The sequence below is a fragment of the Coturnix japonica genome, chromosome 9 (genome assembly GCF_001577835.2).
Source record: "Coturnix japonica isolate 7356 chromosome 9, Coturnix japonica 2.1, whole genome shotgun sequence".
Classification (NCBI taxonomy): Eukaryota; Metazoa; Chordata; class Aves; order Galliformes; family Phasianidae; genus Coturnix; species Coturnix japonica.
In genome coordinates, this window is record NC_029524.1 from 12322384 (window position 1) to 12347420 (window position 25037).

The 25037-nt window shown below is 43.0% G+C and overlaps 1 long non-coding RNA gene across 3 annotated transcripts in view; it reads right to left on the reverse strand.

The window, feature by feature from the left end:
• Positions 1–4133: 4133 nt before the first annotated feature.
• Positions 4134–25037, reverse strand: part of LOC107318109 — a 39658-nt gene continuing 18754 nt past the window's right edge. For 2 of the 3 annotated variants that reach the window (XR_004308420.1, XR_004308418.1), the window contains one exon: positions 4135–7543. This is a non-coding gene — a long non-coding RNA (uncharacterized LOC107318109). Of the gene's footprint in view, positions 7544–20155; positions 20290–25037 lie in introns of all 3 variants that reach the window. The other variant, XR_004308419.1, reaches the window with a different exon arrangement.

Here is a 25037-nt window from a genome sequence, read left to right on the forward strand (position 1 = left end):
TTCTGAAAGGATGCCAGCATCAAGGTTGCTCTGAATGAATAGCTGTATGAATCGGGTGGAAAAAAACCATCCAATCTCTGCTTGACAATGACAGAACAAGCCATAACATTGACTTTTGCTCCGAGACTGGTGTCCACTGTCAAAAGTTGAAGCTTGCATGTAATATGAACTTACCCAACCTCTGACTTCCAGTTCTTGTTATACTAGTGCCTAAAGGGACTTCTGTTTTTGAACTTACGTTCCTTATAAAACTTGCTTGAAAGCAGTACTCAATCTTTTCTTGCTGCTTGGTAAGCTAAGCAGATGGGTTCCACTGCTAAGGCATGTTTTCCAATCCTTTGGTCATTCTTGTGGCTCTTCTCTGAAATATCTCCAATTTTTCAACATCCTTCTTTAATTGTGGGTACCACAGCTGGATGACTTTTTCCCAAAGCAGTTGTGCCCATGCCAAACACAGCAGTAAAGTGATTCCTGGGTATATAAACAGGGAATATCAAATAAGCATTACAGAGGATCTGAAGATTGCTTTAGCCTCTTTGGCAAGCTGGAGTGAAAAGTGACATTCAAAACCTCAATCATTTTCCAGGTTCCTTGTTTCCCAACACATACTATCCCATCTGGTACATAAATCTCAGAGCTTTAGTTTCCTTTACCTGTAGAATCCTGAAAAATATTTGCCACTTCCATTCTATCGAAGGATCCAAACTATGCTAAGTGAGTCTTTACACTGCGTCAACAGCATGGAGTCTTTGTCTCCTTCCAGTCACAGCTTCACCATTAAACAACTCAAAGCAGAGGTAGGAATCACTAGGAATATAGGTGTTCCATACACTTACATTTCAAAACTACTAACAAATCCTACTTTGAGTTGTAATTAATATACCACTTCGTACTTGATCCGGTACCGTCTGAGTTTATGAAAGAATATCCACATTTGGGAGCAAGTTAAAGGGCTATAGAAAGTTCTTACACCAACATTAGTTTAACAAGCAAGCAGGTGTCTTTCTTTTTTTCCCCTCATCCAGCTGTAGCTGACTGAAGTTATTTTCCAATAGTCCATAATTACTTCAGTATATCATTTATTGGATGAATCCCTTTGAGTTTCCAGCTATTGCTATTAGTTGATATTTACATTAATTATTACTGACAATAGGAACCTATTTTAATTATTGATCTAAAATCAGATTTTCTATGTCTTATAACTTCCCCATAAATGAAAGGCATAGAGAGATCTTCAGTCTGTTACTCTAGGTCTTAAATTAAAAAAAAAACCAAAACACAGTAATTTGCATATGTAACTTTAGAATCCGACTGTTAACACAATCCCATGCACTAACAAAGTGAAAGTTACTTCCTTACCCAGAGAAAGTATTTGTCCTCTGTTTATTTGCAAGATACAAAGAAGGTCCTTTCTGCTCCCTTATTGCAAATTCTATCACAGCTACTCAACTTATTGAGCTCATATGCTGTTGAGTACAAATTCTGGTTTTCTTAATTTACCTGATTTTCTGAGTGACAGTGCTCTAACCAGACCTTCTTTGTGGCACCACAACTCAGCTTTAGTTGGGTATTCGTGGGCAAAGGAGCCCAAAGAGGCACCATTTATGCTTATGAAAGTAATGAACTCAGGCAATCTGAAAAGATCTGGTTTATAGTCTTGTTTCAAGCCACAACCCTACTGTGAATGTTCTGTATTTCCTTATTCTTCCAAAAAGGTTAAGTCACAAAGCTCTGGTCTGCTGCTTCCCTGAAAACATGGACTTCATGAGTACCAGCAGTGGGCCGATGAGAAAGATGTGCTTTCAGAAATGTTAAGGTTGCCATTTCACTGAAGGTCATTTTCTCCCCATTTGCAAGCAAGCATGGCCTAACTGGTGGGTGTATTAAAATAAACAGATGCTATCAGCACCAGCAGCAAATTATCTTCTGAGGCTTTCTAATTTCTGGAGGGTGGCAGGTTGTGGCAAGTCGATTTACATTTAGGATGGAGAGGGAAGAGAAACAGAGATTATACCAGCATTAACATGCAATTCAAAATAGGGGAAAATAAACAGTAAATTGAAGCTGGACACCTAGACTATGGAAAAAGCTATTGGCTGTTCACCCATCTCACTTGCAGTGAGGTACACAGCATACCACATGCGTACATGAAGAGGTTTCACATCTGAAAAGAGTTTGTATTTTGTACTCAAGTGATAAAATATCAGAAAGAGCCTCCTTTGAAGATACAACTGTTCACACAAAACACTTCCTTGCACCAGAACCTGGAGGTCAGCTGCAGGTGGAGTTGCAGATGGAGGCAGATGGAAAGGAGCACCCATTGGTTTCTACTCATTTCCAGTAGAGTACTTCATGGCTGAGATCTCAGTTCCAAACTATGTAGGAAACCATGGATAAGAACAACTCATCTAAGCAAACAGTGCACAAGAATTGTCTCATGGCATCAGATGAGAAACTGAGGTGCCTTTAGAAAGATGTGTCACTATACAAGCTGGTTCCCCAGACACATAAGAGTTTATCTCTTCTTCTGTCATCCCCATCCCACCCACCAAGAGCTCATACTCACCTGGTGGGGCTTCAAAGACATGGAGAGTCCAATGTTTGCTCTCTTACCAGATAGAAAAGCTGCTCTCACCTTCATACAAAGGAAAATCAGGCAAGATTAGACTGCTGTTTCTGTGATTTACAAGTATCCAACACCAGAAATCAAAGAATCCACTCTCCCATCTCATTCACGTGTTTCTGGACTGCTATCAAACGTAGGGTGCAACATCTCATCTTTCTAGCATAATATTTACCAAATTCTTCTATTCTTCTCTCAATTACTGCTGAGGTTTCTTGATTTTCAGTTCAGCTGAAAAACAAGGTCTGTTAATTCTTTCCCTTACCTAACATCTGTTTGCATCTTTAGGAAATCTAGGTGAAATTTTCTGCAATCAGCTTTCAAGGCTTAGACCTATAGATTTTACTATAGGCAAATCACTGCACTCCTCAACATTTTAAACGATGCTGAAAAAACCTTCACCAGAGGAAAAAGCCCAATTATTCTCCCAAGAAAACTGGGCTAGCATAGTTAAAGCAAAAAAATTTCCATAGCCAAAAACATTCACATCTGGATGCTTTTAACATTGTCAGCATGGCCAGACACCCACTTGTATCTGAGCGTTGTGCAATTCCAGCATGAAACTCAAACTCACGCCATGAATTCAGATGAAGGAGCCTAACACTGCCATCACACCCTTTCTTGTAAATATTCAGTTCTAGAGAACTTCTTCCAACTCTAGGGTTTGGAATAACTTGTTTTCAGACCAAGCTGTCTTCTCCAAACTAAGTCCTGTATCCTGGCTGAGTTAGCTGGAGTTAAATCAGCATAAAACTAAAATAGCACAATGGAAAGTCAGGCCTACTGTTAAATCATACTTCTATTTTTACCTGGCAAAGCACTTAAACATGTGTTTGAGATCCACATATCTTAAGCACTGGCTTATATTTAGTCCTGTGCTAAATGCATTGTTAAACTGGTTCTTATAAATCAATTGACTCTGTGAGTCAGGCTGAAATTTTGAGATTCTTAAAAGAAAATACAAAATGCCCATCTCCACATATGAAAAGGTATTAAGCGGCTCAAACACAGAAAGTTGCAAATGAAGAAGGAAAAGTTGAGAGCTTGCAGTTGGGCCAAAAGCTCAAGCAAACCTTAAGAAAGGAAAAGGGATATTACAAAGAGAAGTGAGATGGCACATAGTATGCAAAGTAGGAAATATAACTAGGAGTTAATGGAGGCTCAACCTTAATAGCGATAGGATACACAAATGCTGGTGCAAAGCTCTACCTAGGCCAAAAGTTTACCTGCAGCACCTTCCAAAACTAGATATTTAAAAGATGCATGATGCACACTTTGCAGAGAATGACCCTTTATTGGTCACAGCCTTCAAGTTTCCGGCTATTAAAAAATTCAAGGATTTGGGGCAACCTCCAAGCTCATACAGGCCTCTGTGTTTAGTAGCCTAGGATTAATGGATCCTATAGAATTTTGGTTGATCCCATTTTATATTTATTTTCATCTGCCCTCCTAGTTCCTTTAGTACCCTTAGTTCCTGAGTTGAAGGGAAGAGGGAACGATCATTTCCCATTCACCTCCTCCATATCACTCATAATTTTATCAGCTTCAACCAAATACTTCTTCAGTTTTCAAGGCTGAGAAGCACTACTTTATTTAGATTAAAGTATATATACATACATGGGCACACAACATTTCAGAACTTTGATTACTTACTGCTCTTTTCTATGTCTTTTCTACATCTACTGCATCTTCTTCCAATTTGAGTGAGCATTCCTACATACAGCAGTGAAGATGCAGGGAGCACTGAAGGGAAATCAGTGCCTCTGTCGTTCTAAGATATGCTGTACTGGCATAAGCTATTTGTTTTCTTCTCAGTTATTCCCAGCTCCAGAAATTCTTTTCTGTCATTCATATGACTACTAACATTGGTCTGATATTTATGGAAAACCTGCAACAATGGCTTTAGTCCTCATTTTCCCAAATAAAGTAATCACAGCTACCTAGAATCATGAGTGGTCAAAAATATTTCCCCCTGTATTATTTACACTTTTTGACATTGGCTTTCATTCACCACTTTATGGTCTCGTACCCCAAGATCCTTCTGTCTCATGCTTCTCCAGAATCTTATTCATTCCTTCAAAGAACATCAGGGTTTGTGATGCAAACACATTGACACACCTACAATATAACATTTATGTATAAACTCACTAACTCTGTTATAATTTCTTCTCATTTTTCCCTGATATTGAAAACAGGCTTCCAGTAGTTTGTTTTTAAATCTCTGTTGGAACCCTTTTTAAGTTTGGTGTCACATTATTTACCTCCTCTGAGATCGGAACTAACTGAATCCAGAAGTTTCACACCAGAGTTATTTAGAACATTTGAGTGAATACCCTTTGTCTGGTGATTTGTTATTACACTCATTTCATTTATCTGTCTTTTAAAAGGAGAAGGTTTTTAGAGCAGCTCTTAAGCTCCTCTATTAACGATTCAATTAGAGGCCATTCCTTGGCCCCAGACATCAGAGGACTTTCTATTTGCAAGGCAATCAATACCTTCTGCTATCTGTTACACACCGGCCTTTCTGACCTCAATTGCTCCTTTCACACCTTGGACTTTTGCTGATCCCACCATTTCCAGTCGGACTTCCAGCTCCTTTTGTGTTTGGAAGAGTTTTTGTTATTAGTTTTTGTCTTTTGTGAGTCACTCCTCCAACTATCTTAGTTTGTGTTGTTATGGTTTTACATTTAACTCAGTAGAAATGGCTTCAGTTGAAACCAGGCCTCAGTCAAGTGTGTCCTCTTTGACTGTTACACAAGTTTCTGCAAGTAGCATTAAAGACGCTGACTAAAACTTACCCTTCATATCCTACTGAGGACAGATCTTTCCCAGCCTTCTTGCATTATATCATCCCACTGCCTGTAATCCTTCTTAGTATTTCATGGTTATTGTCAGTGCCATGGTCAGATGTTTAAAAAGGTAACCTTATTATAGTTTTTCCTCTTGATTTGGCACAGCAACATTCAATCCATAGAAACTGGGTGGTAAGTGATGATGCAGATAACTGATTTATCTTATTGGACTCTGATTTCCAACATACTGTGATTCACTCCACCAACGGCAAAATCTATTCTTGTCATTTCTACATAATGAGTATCCTGATAATACAGCTTCAAACTGATTAGCTTTGTTCACTTAGATTTCTGGGAGGCCAGAACATTACAATTCACCCATCCTCATTTCATATACATTTAATATTTACAGAAAAGGACAGATAGTTTTTGTCTTTGTCTAGTTGCCAATCTGCTCGTGTCTTGTTTAGCCGTGGAACTGCTTAGACTGCTCTACTTTATATATCAACTGAATTTAATTGTCCTATCCTACTATCCTACCTGGTTGTCCTATCCTACAATAGGGACACAGACCCATGGGTGCTTTCATGCTGGGAAACTGATCAGCAAGTCAGACATGCTCTTCTCCAGGTCCTCATCTCAAACTGTTTTTAAGGACTTCCCTACTATTTATTTTTAATCTTCTACCCTGCAAAACAGGATCCATCTATCGTTAGAGTGTCTAATTTTTCCAAGTAGTCTAAATAACTCCTTCAGACCACCTTACTTCCTTACCCACATGCTTCACTGCTGTTTGTCTGTGTAACCTTGCACATGCTACTGGGAGCATTTATTTAATGCTGTAATTGAGTTCCTGGTCTTTACCATCCTCTCCTGTCAAAATATTATGTTTTGTCTCCTAGAGCCCCCACACGTTTTCTCAGTGCTCCTACAACCACGACTAGCCACAATGCACAAGATCACCATCTCTTTACCAGTATCCTCTCAAACGCTGCTATACAAAGTCTCTAGAATTTAGGCAAAGCACCACGTGCTCCTTCTTGGCCTTGTATTCTCAGTTATCAGTCCCACGCAGCACCGCACCCTGTCTCTTCCTACCTTGTAGGACTGCTGCCCTTTCATCACGTCTTGCATAAATGGATGCACAAAGTCACCTTCCAGCAAGACAGAGAAGCTGCATGGCTACAGTATCATACGCACACATTTATTCAGTCAATCTGTAACACAGTTTTAAGATTTCCCTTATTGCAATGATAAAGCAGAACAGCAAATCAAGACAGCTCCCCTAAACAAAACCCTTCTATAAGTTCACTGCATATTCAGCACCAAGAAAAGAGAAAGACAGTCTTATTACACATCTAAAACAAGACAAAAACACATATATACTTCCTATCACCACCATTCTCCTGTATTTAGGAAAGTTTTCTTCTATTTAGAAGCCAGTATTTTGGGGAACATGGTTGTGGTTCTCACATTTTATTTTCTAAAGATTGACTCTTAGTTTCATTTCCAGGGTCCATACAGTATAAAATAGATCAGGGGGTTTGGCACAGATACAGGAGGTGCCTTCTCCCTTTGGAAAATTATACATGAAATGTAAAACCCAGCAACAAGTCTTGCATTTAATCTGCACACATTTGCCCCCTGCTGAAGACTCAAAATCCTTCTCATATGAAGAGTGAAAAATTTCAGAACACGTTATCAACTCCTTCCTTCAGCCCTCAATACTGACAGCTTTATCTCTATACACAAAGCTTCTCCACCTTTCTTCTTCTTGGCAATAAAAGCCAAGCACAATGAATATTTCATACACATGTGGTTAATGGAGCGTTCTGGCTCCAGTCCATTAGGAACCTTACACAACGGTGTACTAACTGCTTCTCAATGTAACATTTCCAGTCTGTCCAAAAGCAATGTTTTTGCCAGCTGAGCCAAAATACCATCATTGTCTTGTCAGCTTAGTTCCTGTTGTTGGTTCAAGAGCAGGGTCCCTTGTCACAGCACTTTGCCACCATTGTGCTCCCAGCAGCAACCCAAAACGATTAGTCCAGTTCCAAGGCTCTACTCTTCCCTCTATATTTCAAGGTCTGTGTCTCAGGTAGGTTGAGGAATGCTTGCAGTCTTTCTCCTTCAAAGATAAACACAGGGATAAGAAGTCACATCACAGATTAACACAAGAGCAAAGATAAAGTAGTTAAGTTCAGATCTTCAGTTCTGATGGAAACTAGCCCTCCATATTCTTTCATCAGCTCCCAAATTTTGGCCTTAAAATGTGTCTGATTGAAAAACTGATAGTAGAATGACGGCATCTGGCAAAGCACTTATTTCTCACTTCAAAATCTTCCCCTGTTCCTCAGCTAAACAAACACCATTACATACAGAACACCATCTCTACCAGAACCAGCACCAAGTTATCACAGCAGAGAGATGGGCACAGATCGCTCCTCTTACAGAGACAATATGACATTACAATGAACATAAACAACACCCATGGTAAATGGACATTCAGTTGGATATTAAGAAAAACTTATCCATGAGAGCACTCGAGCATTGGCACAGGATGTCCAGGGAGGTGATGGAGTCACTGTCCCTGGAAGTATTCAAGAACTGTGGAGGTACATAGAGGGACGTGGTCAGTGGGCAAATATTGGTGGTAGGTGGGTGACTGGACTAGATGATCTTAGTGGCTGTTTCCAACTTTAATGATTTTGTGATTCTATTCCGTTCTATGGAGGAAAGAAAACTGCTGTTGGATCTGTCAGATGAAGTTCCTTGTGTGAGAGCTGGAGTCTAGCTCTGACCGCTCACCTACACCTCCCTGGCAGCTTAGGGAGAGCACAGGCACTTCCAAAGCTTGAATCAGCCCAACCTAAGGCAGACGTCTAGAAGAGGTAAGATAAATGGCATGGGCTGTTTATCACTCCTCACCGCCCGAAGAGAGTCTAGATGACAATCTTAGAATTTATGTCTGAGTTTTAGGTAACTAAAATCAGGTGAGATGATTTCCAGCCTCAAGGTTTGCAGACTCATTTCCAGATGAGCCATAGACCCTGACAGACTTAGTAGGGCAGAAAACAACAAGACAAAGAAAAGTGCTGATGTGGAAGGACTGATCTCATCCCTTCCCTGCCCAAAAGCAGAATGAGCTCACATTTCAGATGGCAAAGACCAGCCTTTGTCCTCGCACACAGCTGAAGAATAAGGGAAGAGAATGGACCCCTCTTCATTGTTTCACTTGGTAAAACCTTGTGATGTTTCTACAACATCTCAGTAAGGTTGTCATCCAAAAATCACCAGACTACAAAGTGGTCACCATTCACAAGGTGCTCAGTTACTACTGACCCATAAACAAAAGGCCCAGGGGAGACAACTGCTTTTCAAAGAGGCACACACAGAAGATCAGTCATTCTACCAATAGATAAGGCATTGGAACAGGTTGCCCAGGGGTGCTGGATGCCCCACCTCTGGAGACACTCAAGGTTAGGCTGGATGGGGCTGTGAGCTTTAGGTATCCCAGTCCATTGCTTGGGAGTTGGACTAGATGGCCTTTAAAGGTCCAACTCAACTCAAAGGTTCCAACTCAAAATTAGACAATAATCCAGTTATAGGTCCACTTCCCTTCCCCATTTCTCTCTGCTTCCCTCAACATTCTTCCCTCTTCAGATCAATGGAAAGTTCTGAGATATAGCCAAAAAAAGCCAAAGCACCTAATTGAAGAAGGGAAACGGCAACTTCCATCATCTCAAAAAGCTGCACCTTTCTCCTACTCATCTCAGAGCTGAATAAAGGAATTAAAAACATAGCCTGGGGCAGTCAGCAAAGATTTACAAGAAGCAGACATTAATTCTCACTCTAAAGGCAGTGAGTGCATATAAGCCAGAAGGAGCAAACAGAGAAAGGGAGCAAAAACATAGTTGTTCCATTTAAAAAAAGAGAAAAGAAAAAAAAAAAAAAAAAAAGAGCAGAGAAAAAAGGTCCTTTAAACCCTTCCTAATAAAACAAAGATCATCCTGGCAATATGAAATGCTACCCTACTTTATTTATTTATCGACACAAAGAAAGAAGCAAGTTGGCACCTAGGAGGGTATTAAATGCTGTTTTTTTTGCTGACTGAATGACCTCAGACGAAATATTTTCCATGACAAGAGCCCAGAAGACGCTGGCACAGAGTCAGACAATAAGATTTTCAGAGTGTATTTACATTCTATCCATGGCCCCAGGCTGTTCCAAACCCATAGGCAGGTGCTGCCTTTATCTGTTCTTTGCTCACCTGGCTCCCTAGCAAAATGTTCTGGGCCTGAGGCTCAGCTGCCTTAACTATTTGCTGCCTGGTGCTCAGAAAGCTGAGGAGTTCGGTTCCCAGTTGCGAGTCTGGCAAATGGACATGGTGACTCTGGTCACCCTTTGAGCCTGACCTGAGTGATGTGTAAAGAGATTTTCCAACAAACAGAGGGAAAACAGTGATGATGCAACAGCAGAAGTCCTATAAAAACTAGACAAAATCATGCTGAAAAGAAGTACTTTCTAAAAGAGGAAGGGAGAAGGTGGTGCTTCCAGGGACGTGCTGCATTTTCCATCATGTGGAGATCTTTAAGCTGGCTATGGATAGCTCTCCAAGAAAAACTCAACATCCAGTAGACGATGAGAGAGCAGGGTCACCGTTACACCTCCTAGCACTGAAATCTGTTCATGACAATACGCCGCTGTTAAGCAGGAGATGCTCAGCAACTCACAAAAGAGACAGAGTCAGGCTAAGACATAAAAAAATTACAGGCTTGTGTCTCCCAGCTTCGCAGCACAAACTCCTTGCATCACAGGCTTCCAGCTACGTTTTCTCCCCACTACCCGTTCCTGACCTGGTCTTGAGCAAAACGATCTGTTCCATCCCTGCGGTGGAAACAACTTCTTCTTTGCTCAGTTTAATTTGGCTCCCGGTGCACAGCTCCTTTCTCTTGAGTAATAAGCCTCCAGGAGATGCTGCGAGAGGATACGCCCTTAATACCGCGAAACCAGGAAGAATGATAATTGCACTTTTAACAGCATGATGTACAAGGCAGCCACCAAAGCAGAGGAAGCATGAATTAACACAGGATAAAAAGGAGGGGCTTTACCATCTACCCAATAAGGTATTATTATTCATGCTTTTGGAAACCTTCCTTACAGAAAGATAGAGAGACATAATAGGTAGGCAAAAGCAACTGTGTCTGGAAAAGCAAAGGCCTGCTTGCCATCTCACAGTTTCCTTCACATGCTGTACTCAGCCTCCATCTTCACAGATTTCAGCTGCCCTCCCTTTTCTACCCTCTTACCATACATCTTTTTTTAACCCATTTAATATCCAAGTCAGCCTCCTCCTTTTCCCATGTGCATGGCTCAGGCCTGGCCCACTCACACATACCTACATACCTTCCCACCAATTCCCTCCAGTTTCACTACCCAGACCTAAACAATTTTTTTTCCCCTTCCATTCCTCTTCTCTTTTTCTCATTCTTGTCTTCCCCATAGTGCTACTCAACTCAAATTGGCTCCATCCTGCTATGGACAAAGCCTGGCACTTTCACATCCCTCCTCCAAACCGGACTTATCAGCTCACTAATGCCACCTCTCATCAGATAGGATACAGACATCTACTGACTGTGCTCATAACAATACCTGCGCAGGGAAAGCTTTTGTCTGGCTTTGCTTTCCTCTAAGGAAGGAGGCACTTAACCTCATTCCAACACATGTTTCATAACAAAAGTTTCATTCATGGTCCTAAAGAATGCTGAGCTTTATGTATCTTCCCAAAAGTACAGTTAACTAATGCTCACTTACATGATCTATCACTTTCCTTTTCAATCCTGACCACTTGGTTATGATAATTTATAAAGATCGTGCAACCTCTGCCATTGCACAGAAGACAGAACCCCTAGTGGGAATTTGAAAGGATCCTGACAATTGGCTACTTAGTGAATCGAGGCACTGAGAAAGCTCTGTATGCATCTCCAGAGACACAGCAATTGGAACTAGGTGTTAAGTTCTTAACAAGGTCTGTGGAATTTTACTTAGCTTCATCCTCTGGATGCCCACATGCATGAATTAAGACCACTATACAAGAAGATGTGCAGAAAACACTCTGCTAGCAGCTGGCACTACCAACCCAGCATCATTATGGCCTGCCTGGAAAAACAAACAAACAAGCAAACAAAACAGAAAAACACACCACAATCAAACTACCTGCAGTCCTCGTGGAACGAAATAAATATGGCATGAAGAGTTTCTCTCAGTTGGAACAGTGAGAGTATAAGTGGAAGAAAACATGAGGCTAAGCAGGTACTGCACACCATGTCTGCAGCCTCCCACTCCCACAGGAACTCTGAGAAACATCTACAAGCAATGCTGCTGCTACTGTCCAACTCAAGGACATCCTTTTAAACAATGCCTCACTGTGATAATCCTGTAAGGATTTTCAACTCTGTCCTGTATAGCATTTTAATTGCTCACACTGTTTCAGGAGCTCAATCATTTACAGGCGGTATTTTCATTCCACTAATTGTAGGTTTCCCAGAGGACTCAGTACAGTATTTCACATCCTCAGTGCTATTAAATACTTTAGGAAAACATCCAGGCTTCCAGATTTTCTTTTTTTTTTTTTTTTCTTTTTTATATGCATGTGTACGCAGATCTGGAGAGAAAGCTGAAACAAAAAATAATAAAGGAAAGGAAAATTACAGTATTCAAGATAACATTGTAATAGACAGCAAATAAGGCAGCAGCAAGGCTGGAAGCTGCCATTTCTAATGCAACTAAACTCCTGCACATGGGAAATTTCACTAGTTAGTAACTAAAGGTTGTGTCTATATCACTAATGGCATCCACTCTCGGGAGCTGTTCCAGGCTGCCAGACCAGGTAGCACAAAACATCTCATGCCAACACCACCCGAGGCTAGCTTGGCTCTATGGCAGAATGGCCATGCCCATAATGAGCAGCACTTGGCCTTGTGGCCATAAGACATAATAGCTGTTTGTGTGTATGCACTTGAAGTCAACACGCCTAAAATAATTTGAGAGCTGTGTTAAAGCCCACGAAGGCAATGCTTTACAGCTTGATGCTGACAGGCTGTGCTGCATGCCTTGCTGAAGGGTGGGAGGGAATGTCCAGTAGGTCTGGGATTACATGGGGAAACTGTAAGGGGCGCAGGGAAGCCAAGCTGGGCACAGTGCCACTGCCTGAGGGGACCAACCCTGCAGGTCTTCTCAGTGGGCTCATCCCAGCGTTGGACATGAAAATGTGCTGGAGAGATGAGGTGTCTGGCAGTGCAGACTTACGTACTACAGGCTGTCATCCCTCTGAGCAGGTAAATGTTAGAGAGCCAGATTTCTGCAACCTCAATGGACATTTACTAGAGCCATGTTGTTTGATGGAATAGAGCAAAAACAACAACAAAAATTCCAAGCGTATCTGTACAGCATATCCAAAAAGCAATAACTGTACACTCTGACACTCCCAGGAGCGGCAGTAAGGTAACATCATCCCTCCCTCCATGCCAAGGAGATTTAGACACAGCCTAAGGTAAAAACTGCACTTCTAGGGGAAAAATGGCTAAGAACTGCCAAGGCCCTGGAGCTGACAACACTGGGGAAGGGGTGGAGAATTAATGGGTAGGGGGTCTACAAACCAAACTAGAGCTCCTTTTTCTAGTCCCTTCCTATTGGGTACAAGGTACTCTAAAGTGGAGATAATGTTCAGCCTTATTTTCCATAATCCTAGAGTGAAGGAAAAAGGTTAGGTTCACAAATGCTTTCCTACGGGTTAAGACACTTGTGTATTAGCTGAGCACCCAAAAACCAATCCAAAACCTTCTGCATGCACACTTTTAGTCAAGTGAAAAGTAGGTTTGGCATCTTGGCTTATAACAGGGTCTACAAGTTGATCTGAGATAAACATTTAAGTTGATTTACTTCAAAGATGATCTACCTTAACAACGACCTTGAGTCCTCAGAAAAATAAGCGTTTGTAATTATGATCTCTGGACTGTTGTGGTATGCAAATCCCAGAAGGCAAGCCTGATTTACTCTGCCTCTTAGTGAACAACAATCTGCGTCACAAAACCCATTATCACAGCTGGCATTAAGCAGCAAGCATCTTGCTAATTATCTCGGCAAAAACACCCAGCTGAAACAGTCTGGGTAAGACAGAAGACCCCCTGCCTGCAAAAGAAATGGCCACACTGGTTTGAATTGACTGATCAGGACCTGAAAACAGGCAGCAGGTAAGGTCTGCCAGCACTGTAAAAGGAACTTCCTCCAGTAGATCCTTTTGTAGCTCATCATAAACATTTTTCTATGGCAACTAAAGGTTATGGATCTTAGCTCTAGTCAGGACTTGAATTGAGTAGAGCTCCACTAACCAAAAATAACAAGGACAAGACATTCCACATTGGACTTAAGAGCTCAGAACTTCAGGTGTGTTTCTTCTCAAACGGATGATATGGTTTGAAAGGACAAGACCACAGAACCAGTCACCTGAACCTGTGACCTGTTGGGTTCTGTTTCTACAAACAGTAACTTTGTCTGCAAGGAATTCATGCATGCTACCTGCAGCCCTGTATCCTGGCGCTGTTATCTGACATCTGACTGAGGTGGACCAAGAAACATTGTGAAAATGGATCTTTTACATTCCCTGTAGGAATACAAAGCACAGAGCAAATGGCATGACTCAGATAATGCCTGGAACATATAATGAGGATATTAAACTAGATCATCATTTTATAGGTTACTTTATTTTTAATAGGGAAAAAAAAAAAAGAAAGAAAACACAGAAGCCAACCAGCCTACATATTTGGCCTTAAGATGAATTTTTGGTTTTACGTGACAGCTTTTTCCCCTATTTAAAATTTGCATAAATACTGTCAAGACAGGACACGCATGGTGAAGAATAAGCAAAAGCCAGAGTTGAGCCCAGCTGCATGCCTCTCCCACTGCTCTTTGCCAGGGCAGAGGAGATTGGCCAGGGCCAGCACTGTTAGTGCTCCCTGCTTCTGCATGTCACCAGGTCAGCGACTTGGTCTTGCTGACATACAGCAAGTCTTTTTTGACTTGAAAGACCTTAAACTGAGAGCCTGGCTTCAGTTTACTTGTCTCGTTTCCTGCACAGTTGCTGATGGTGGAGGGGAGGAGTTGGTTTATTTTCCTGTAGTGAACTCCAGCTATAAGAGCTGCTGCCATTCCACTGGCAGGAGACAGGGGCAGTGCTACAAGGCAGGGAAGGATGAGGATGCTTGAAAGAAGGTGTCACTGCCAGGTTGTTCTTACCCACATAAGGGCACCCCTTCAGCTCTGGGCGGTTTCACACAGATTTAATTTAGTAGATGCAAACTCTCATGCAAGATGCTTACTTGGGGGTCAGGGAAGTTTAGTTCAGCTAACAAGATTAGAAAAGGTTTAACCTAAAGCAAGAGAAAAATACACATAAGTGCTTTCGTGGTTTAGCAAATAAGCAAATACAGAGCAAATCTGCCCTTAGACATGGCCAAAGTAACCAGAGATCCCTTCCCAGCAGCCCTCCTCACAGAGAGCATTTTATCTAATGCCACCCTCTTAGCTGCTTTTCCTTCTGCAACCCTACCTTACCACCCATTCAGCACAGAAAACTTCTGCACTTCACACTACGTGCTACTAAATAGCTTACATCACTCCAGAATTTGGCCCAAGTAGCCACAGTGACACATGAAGAAGTGTACAAAACAGCTAAGCAAATGTTTTCTGTTCCTCTAAGATGGCAAAGGGAGACTCCAGCCATTGTGTTGCATGAAGCACAATGGGGCTATTGCTCAAACCAGGCCCCCCAAGGCTTCCAACATCCTTAGTTGGTAGGAAAACACCTACCATTTGGACGGTTCCTTTCCATCAAGGACTCTTAATTGAATGAGCATTTGCTGCCTGATCGAGTGATGCTGCTGCCTTCTGTACCGTGTTCTGCCATGGTTCAGCTGGAGGTATAATGTGACCGAGCAGCGAAAGCAAAGTTTACTGCATCCTCCTGCAAGGGCAGGGTGGATCTCCATCTGCAGGGTGTGGTTGCCTTGAGATGGAATTTGTTTGTAACTTGGGGGTAATAACAAGAGCCCCGTGATGCTCACTTTCAAAAGGTGAGGATGTTGGTTTTACATTTCTTCCAGAAGGTTAGGAGCTGTGGTAAGCCTAATCATTCTGGCATTTCAGCCTATGCTGTCTAGGGAGAAGAGCACCACCTTCTGAATTACCAAGTCAAATTGACGGCAGCAATCAACTTTCCTCCTAAGTCTCCCATCCAAAACCAAACAGGCCCAACCCTGCTTAATTTATGAGATCATAGCCCAAGGCACCATAGCTCTCTGGGACACCACTGCCTCACCCACCATCTACAAACATTGATTGTGCAGGTACAGATCTCTCTCAAATTTTACATATGCAAGGATCTCTGACCAATGACATAAGCTCATTAGAAAGTGCCTGCAGCACCTCTCCAAGGCGGTAGGTAACCAGCACAGCCATGGAAATAAGAACAGAGTGGTGGAACATGCACTGCACAGAGCTTTAACCTCTCCTGGCTGGCACCCAGGAAAAACCTTTTGAATGACAAGCACCAGCTTGGGCAAAGACAGCCTTTTGTGAACCCTGCCACACCAACAATTTGCTGCTGCTCAGCTCCACTCCAAGTAGCATATTCATCTCCCCATCATCACTTTAGAACTTATTTGCATCGTTAAATTACTAACAGAAATTGTTATTCCCTTGATATCTTACAATCTAAGTTGCCTGAGTTTAAAGATCTTTCTATTGTTAAAGCATATTACTGCCCTTAATGGGTTTCTCAATACATAATCTATACCTTATACTTCAGAAGTCATAACGTTTTATTGTCTTGTAATTCAAGCCTGGTCCAGCACCTGCTCAAGACAAAGCAAAGTTGTTCTTGATTTTTTTTTTTCTTGGATCTGATCTTTTGACAGCATCGGTTCTCAGACCTCAATGCAGAAACCTTCACCACTACTTAAAGAACTAACTGTCCTTGTCCATACCTTCCATGTGACAGAACAGAGGTTGACACAAGCTGCACAAGCCTGTGAAAGGTACTTTGCAACACCAAGGGAACCATGAAACATAGGAAGAAAAAATAGATATTGTCTCCTTAGGACAAAAATACTGCTGCCTGAAATACGCAACTGGATGTTTGATAACCATTTCATATCTAATTAGCTTGAATGTACAAACAGAAATTTAAGCTGAAGACATGCATAGGGAATCTTTCCTGCTTGCTCACCACAGGTAAGGTCTAGGCTGGAGCACTGCCTCTGGAATCAAACTGACACCTCAGGAGGGATGTGGACTGGAGAGTCCAGAGAAAGGCAATGGGAAGGAGCAGAAGGCTGGGAAACACGAGCTCCAGCAATCACGAGCTGCAGTGTATAGCCAAGGTGAGAGCTGGTTAAAGGGAGCAGGATGGACATCTTCAACTATGCAAAAGTCCATGCAAGCAGCTGTCTGCAGAAGCAGGTTGGATGGCAGGACTTCTGACCAGCCCTCCCTCAGTAACTTTGTTTTGATTCCTGGTGCTACTCCTATAATAATTGCACAGTGTATAGCTAAGAAATGAGCTTGAAATGTAATTTAAGATTAATCCAAAGGCTAAAAAACATTGACTCATAATAAAGAGGGGGAAAAAAAAAGTTTGAAAAAAAATTTATCTTATGTCATGATTTGGCTCATGTTGGATGAGAAGATTCAGATTTTTGATCACTATTTGGCAGTACTTGCTTCCCTAAAGGGTTTTAAAATGGCACCAACACGACCATTACAGTGTTACCTCCTCCCATTGCCAACATCTTTACTATATGCATTTCTCCAGCTTGGGACAGCTCCCAGAGTCCCAGCCTGCCACAGGGGGTACCAAACCCCTGCAGTACTGTGGCTTAGCACCAAATTATTCCTCATTTTTTTGCAGAACTTGAAAAAAATTTGACCTGATTCACTCTGCCCTGTTGTCTCACTCCGATTTAGGAGTGAGGCAAAGGTTCTTTTGATATGTTATGCCTGGCGTGAGATTAAGAAGAAAAGCATTGTTACGTTGGTAGGGGAGAGCAGCAGCAGAGTAGCAGGCCGCAAGCAGCAGATCGGTGCAGCGCAGAAGGCGGTCACAGTACCGTGGTCTCAAGAAGCGGAGTGTCGGGCAGCGAGGTCTCACGGAGCAGAGAGTCTCGAGCAGCAAGCCCAGAAGAGACAGTAGGCAGCAGTAGGAGGATGGTGGAGGAATCTGAGGTCAGTTACCTAAAAGGTTCTTCAGCATGCAGGCATCTTCTTCAGTATGCAGGCGTTCACGTAGAGAGGCATCTGATGACAGAAAACCTCCTTGTTTCCGTAGTGAGGCATCTGGTGTCAGAAAACCTAAATTCGGGGTTTGTCCGTGCCCTTTTTATCCTACTTCTTCCCAGCCTTCGTGACATTTCTGGAAGGCTTGGGTCAGAGACATGTGAATTCCTCGGAGATGGCCATCTTCCTTGAGATAGGCGCCCACAAAAAGACCACTTTAGGGCCATTAATCAGCATCTTATCTCTCTTTCATAGCTCCCAGACTTGTCCATCTCTTGAACAAAGGGATTTCTAGAACCTTGGTTCCTGTGTGTCTCAGACAAAAGGAGTCCTGGAACCTTGGCCAGGACTTGCCTGAACTTCTCCATTTCAGCAAACTTTGAGACCGTAATGTAAAATGCATGGCCTCTTACACCTGTCCTATCTAGGTTTTATAGCACTCTCCACTTCCGATATTTCACTCCTTGTGCAGAGCAAACCTTAACATTCACAGCAAGTTTTCCCTCCAGGTATAAGCTTGGCTTTCTTTCAGAGAAATCTCATCTTCCTACCTTCATGCACACTTGTATTTCCTTAAAGAGTACGAACTCCTGTTAAATAGGAGAGTCAAAACAACAAGTGATATTAAAATGATTTTTCAACCCGTTTTCCTTCTTTAGGCACCCAGACCGGGCACCATCTCCAGCCTACTCAAAAAGCTGCACCTCTACCGACAACAACATCGCTTCTTTTTTAATCTTCATTTTCAATTCCGTGTAGACAACAGAAAAATATCAACTTGTGTGGATCGCATCTTAAACCACGTGCATAAGTTCAAAGATAATTAGCCTCTGAGTTGCTAAATGCTGTGCAGAGCACACATTTAACAGCTAAAACTGATTTTAATCTTTGCTTAATTCTTTTGCCAGAGAGTCCCATTCATAGTGAGGCAGCTGTATAAATACCTTGGCCCCTTGGGGCGAGGAGATGAGGAGCCTCACGCAGTGTTCTTGAGTGACCCCAGCTGGCTACTGCCCCCAAAGCATCCCAGAGCTGCTTCCAGCACTTGTGGGATCAGAGGATACAGGTGGGCCTAGACACCCCAATAAAGGATTTGTCAAGAGAAAAGTGCATAAGTCCTCACTCTCCTCAGTTCAGGTTATCCTTCTCAAGGGTTTAACAGAAAACTGGGTAGCAAGAGTGGTAAAATTAACATAAAGCAACATCCTTATGAGTGAGGAATTGTCTTCACACTGGCTAAAGCATTAAACTTCATCTGTGTCCCATACAATACTAAACTGGGTCTCTCCCTTTGGTCAAGGAGGGCCTGAAAGCCAAAAGGCAACTGCAAAGGATATAGCAGTTGCACATGATGGTACCTCAAAACTGACTTTTAATTGTTTCCTTTCATAACACCTTGTATATGCTTTGCCATGCTATCAGCACTGGCTTGTAGTAATACTCCTCAAAAAAGAGCAAATAGGATATTTTTTTAATCATCCCCAATAGCCTTCTGCAGAATGCGATCAGACATTAATGCACCATGCACACATCCACAGAAAGTGATGACTCAAGGACACTACAGAAACAAAAAACTAATGAAGCTATTCTCTTCAACCAGCACTAATCTTCTTCAAGGTTACTCTACTCCTGGGCCTTCATACACTCCAATATTTAGGATTCTGTAGACATGAGGAGCCCAGCAGACAGCCAAGTTGGGAAGAGAGAGTGAAGAAAGGACTCAGATCACATAAACACTCAGAAAGAAAACAGCTACAAGATGACATTTTACTTTCAGGCCCATGTTCAAACAGCCTAAATGTCAGTCAGTCTCTCTGCCAAATGCTTCCCGTTGGGTGGTTCTCTGTTCACTATATTAATTTGGATCCAAGAACAACTCCCAATGACTGGAAGTACCAAGGGTTTAGGAGGTGGTCAAAAGGCCTTTAAATGGCAAGGAAGTTTTATTTACTTCTCTGTCTACTGAAACTGCACAGGTAACTAATATCTTGCACAGCACTCTGAAGCAGGGAGGCTCCAGAAAGGAGCATTAGAATTAGTCCTATAAAAGCTATCTTAAAGAAAAGGTTTTCTCACCCTCTCCCACCAGCTTCCCTATAAACCCAGCATCTAAAAGAGAATTATCTCACATAAGAGCAACAGAAGACTAATCTTGCATAAAACAATCAACCAGACTTGGAAATCATACCTAAGAAATGATAGGGGCACTTGTCTTGAAACTAAGATTAAAACATAACAGCAAATCCATTTGGGATCCTTCAGATTTGTTTCTTTCACAAGAATTTGAACCCATGCTACTATAGCACAAGCAAAAACAAGGGGAAAATGCAGGCTGTCACAAGCCAGGTCACAAAACCATGAGACAGACAGCCATACTCTTCACACTCCTACTTTCCCATATTTAAGGTACCTTTTCTCAGCTCTGTCACCTAGGAAACTCTGCCCTTTCCTTCTTCAGTGAGGTTGATGGGTGCTGAGGGCCTCCTACAGCTCAGCGAAGGGCTCAGCACTCGCAGGGCACAGCTGCAGATCGGTGTTCTCAGCCTTATGGATAGAAACACAAATAAATTAAGCCACATCCAAAAATCCCTTCTGGCAACCAAGGAAAAAAAAAAAAATAAATCCCAAAACCTAATAATCATTATATTAATCTGCAGGAAGTGAACTTTCCCTGTCCTCGCTGATTTCTCTTATTAAGCAATCATCAAGCACTGATAGGAATTCTTTTCAGGAAATGGGAGTACAATACGTTCATAAGAAAAACACTAATAGAGCAGACAGCCAGTATGAGCCACTTGACATTTCAGGAAATTAAGTTACACTGTGGTCCCAGCTTGTAAATTCAGCGAGACCCACAAGGGAACGCTTCAGAGACCTGATGTGCTTTCATTTCAAATGTGACTGCCACATGGGCTAATTGAGGGCAGTAGCCACATTTGCTCTCCCACAGCCATCCTGCTGCCCTGCCCCTCTCCGTGCATCTCCTCTGCTCAGAGCCTACATGTTAGCTCTGCCCTTTTAATGCTGGGTGAGCTCTTCTAGGGGCAAGGAAAAATAGGTCAAAGTAACAATGGAAACAATAACTGTTTCAGAGAAAGCCTCTGAGATCTCTGTCAAACAAAGCTGAATATATATATTTATAAGGATGGAAAGTACAAAGGCTGAAGCACGTCACCACTAGATGACAGATCACTTGGGGATTGCAAGTATTGCAAGTACAAGCTGGGGTGTCAGGATTGAGCACTGAAGCCCACAAATTTAGCAGCAGTATAGGTTGCTCTTGACCATGTTTTCATTGCTAAGAGGACAGAAAGGAGATGACCGAGCAACAGTAATATTCAGGAAGCGGACAGACAAGCATCCTAAAATGAAGGCAGCAGCCACCAAGGCTGGTGTTCGCTCAGTCGTATTCCCAGGGGAGCTCCTGCTGATAGGTGACAGCAAACCACCTCAGACAGATATCCTCTTCACCAAAAAGAAGGCTGAAGCCAGTTGGGGAAGCTGCGAGCTGTTACCCATGTGCCCAAGTCCCAGCAGGTTCTCGCTTACTAAGGTAGCAAGTAAAAGAGATATAGAAAAGTCAAAACATCCTTTGCAGGAAGGACAGAGAGAGAAGGGAAATTCGGAAGCTCCTAGGAGCTGCACCCAGACAACCCCTCTTTTCCAGGGGAGTGCCACGCTCTCTCTGCCAGCACAAATTTGCTTTGGGAGACCAAGGACTGCACAGGTACAAACACAGCTCAGGTTCCCCAGGGCTCCTGGCTGATCTCCGCATCTACCAAAGTATGCTTGGAGCATTTTGGTAAGCTAGTAAGATTGCAGCCAATATTGCTATTATTCCCAGTTAAACGTACCTTTAAGGTATCACACAGAAACTACTCATCCTTCCTCCTGTTAATTTGGCAGGTGCCAGGGGTCTCTACTTCAGCCCACTAAAGTGGTCAGAGTTTGCAGGATATGTCTTTGGACCAATGTGAGAGAAGCAGCTGGCCCACTGCTGCCTCACTGTGCACAGCCTGGCTAAGAAGGGTTTCAATCCTCAATCAGCCATCGATCTGTTCTGTGACATCAGGCAAGCAGACAAAAAGTAGCTGAAGGGATCTGCCTGAGATCACCCAGCTAGTCAAGGAAGGGTATGCAGCAGTCATTACCCTTTAGTCCCTACTCATCCGCCCTGCAGATCCCTGCTCCTGTAAAAGAAGCAGTAAGGAATAAATCAAACTCAGCAAACTCCTCCCAGAGAAGCATTATGAGACCTGCCTAAGTGAGGAGCAGCCAAAACCTTTTGGGGAAAGGACACTGGGAATCCCACCACTGTCCATCCCCTGTAAAATGTGCTCCATCACTTGCAGTGGGCTCATACAAGGAAGTCACGGGAAGGTAAAACAATTAAATTAAAACACTAATGCTGAAAACATTCACCTACTTGTAGGTGTGGAAACCTTCATGTTTCCTCTTTATTATACAGATAGGATTTTGCTTTTCATTGGCACAATAGAAAATAGCCACAAAAATTCCACACACACAACATCAGACCCTTCGACCAGCCTCAACACGCAGAGCATCAGTAATAAAACACACCCCTACAGGGATTTAGCATGTTGGCTTGTGCTCAGCTGAGGGGGTTTGGGCAGAACTTTCACTCCTCAGACACAAAAAAATATTAATTATAATCAGCTCTGTCATTATTTCAGTCCCCCACACTCCCCCTCCCCTGTTAGCAAAGGGGAAAGGAGCCATAAGCAGGCAGGATTTTAGGTTTTGCATGAACAATTTGGGACCACGTGCGTGTGTGTATGCATCTGCCCTAGAAATCAAACAGTAGCTTTGGAAAGGGCATCCTGGGCAGGGCCCTCAGGTGCCAGAGGAGAAATTCTGGGAAATACTCTTTTAGTAAAACAATTACAACAGCTGCTGCATACACTTCCTTCTGCACACATAGGCACACCCCTCTTCCTGTCCATCACTCACATGCCCCCCTGCCACAGGCTCTCTTGCACAACCAGATGACAAAGCACCTTTTGACTTCAATCCATGCAAAAGCCTGGACCTTTCTCTTACCAAAGTGCCACACATTGCTGGTATGTTTGTCCCCATCACACGTTCCCCAGGTGAATGTCCTGCTCTCACCAGGAAAAAGCAACCCTCCAAAGAGCACAATTAGAGGACCACGCTACAGGTCTTGCAGCCTAGTGGGCAGGCTGGGAGCACTGAGGGTCTTACACAGCCAAACAAAACAAGGCCAGCACAGGGACTCTTCAGATGCTCTCTGTTCCTATGGACTTCATTTTCCTCCATTCCCTACTAACTGTCTTGCCACAAACTGAGGCAGTGGTGTCTTGCAACAGCCTCTGATCAATGGTTAAGTGAAGGGTAACACACCAAAGTTTGAGACCAACCAACATCTCCACGCTTGTTCATGTGCATAGAAGAATAAAACAATAAAAAGCATCCAACTCTCCTTCAGAATTTGCAAAGCTTCTACCACAATGCTAGAAACCCTCTCCCTTCAGGTCCTGGTTAGACTACTTGCAAGGTGCAGTTCCTGATTTTCCACTGCACCCTTCCATTTCATTGCCACTTCTTCTGACCAGCTCCATTCCACCCATTAGTCTGAGCTATTCCTCTTTGGCCTATGGTCTGGTATCCCGTTTGGGAGTTTGACTGGGATGGCCTCCTTGTTAGCTGGCTGTATAGCAGCCATCAACACAGGATACTGATCCACATCTCAAGGCTCCAAGGGGGCATCCATGGATCTGTAACAGCAAGGAGCTGTGCTTTTCATCAAAAAGCCTGCAAAGGCAGGGAAATGCCTGCACACTGGTGTCCCTCCTCTTTCATACATACACTTTCCTTCTTCCCAATTTACTTCCAGTTTAAACAGTTAGGGAAGAACTTGAGGTTTTAGGCAGGATCACACGTGACTGGACGTCCTACATAGCAGCAATCCTCTGTGCTCCCACTACAGGTTACTGCAGGGCTTACTCAGAAAACTGATACAGAGGGACAATTACTAGAAAGAGAGGACTGTGAAGCATGATTAAGTGAGGCAAAGGTGATGACTACAGAGATACAGTGCTGAAGTCTAACAAAAAACCCATAGCTTAAGACTGGCAGCTTGCTTTTCACCTTCAGCACTGATGCTTACACTTTCACCTGGCTGTGCCCCCAGCCAAGGCTGAACAGGTACAAGATGCTGCTCTTCAGGTCTGTCAGCATGGTGCCTTTGCTTTATGCAGGTGCTGGTAATCACACTTGCATACAAAGCAGAGCAAGATCAGTGTGGGCAGGAAAGCAGCACTCCAAGGTGATCGCTGGCAGCTACATTTCAGCTTGCAGGCTGCAGCTCTCACTGGGGCACTGTGATCCTAAGAGCATGTACACTGAACACCACATTGCTCAAGAAAGGCATGCATTTTATCTTCCATAGCTGGCCTGTCCATGAGAATGGCATGCTGCTGTTCTAGCCAGCTCTCCATTCATTTGGGACGCAATGGGAGAAGCAAGAAGGCATGTTCCAAGCAATTGTTATTTAGCTTGTTATTCAACTTTGGAAAGGATGTGTCCTCTCTCTTCACACAGTTGTCATCCTACTGATCCCTACTACTAAACAAACCAGCCTACATCACAGTTGCACTCCAAGCAGTCTCTAGTACCAGAAGAACATTCTAATCAACAGCAACACCCAGTGAAATTTTAATTTAAAGCACTTGCTTGGGATAAACCTCTAGTTAGACTTGCTTGGGATAAACCTCTTCACTACAACTCACTATGCCTCAGCATCTCCATAGGGAAGTTGGATGGAAGTCATGCTTCTGAAGCTCCAAAAAAATCAAAAAGGGACAAGGTTTAATAGCTAATGCACCTTTAACAACAGTGCTTCAGCTCTGTGAATTGAGGAAGAGTGAAAGCATTTGCAACGGGATGAATAAAGGACTCCCAGAAACACGATACCCAGACGTGCAAAGCATGGATGTCTACAAAATGTTTCTGTAGGGGCTGAAAACTGGCTGAAGCCATGAAAGACCTAGCTCAGCAGCTCAGTCCATTGCCCTAAATAACAAGATGGTGGCATCTGGGATCCTCCCCCACCAGGCCCGCCAGCAAATACCCCAGCAATCCCAGTGTACGTTCACCCCTGTCATCACACTCCTCTGGGCATTAAAAGTGGACAGCACCCCACCCTAAGAAAACATGGGGCATTCTTGGCACCTCGCCCCAAAGGCAAGGTCATCAGACACTATGACAAATTCCTTGCCTGCCACATCTACAGTGGTATGTAGAGGAACATG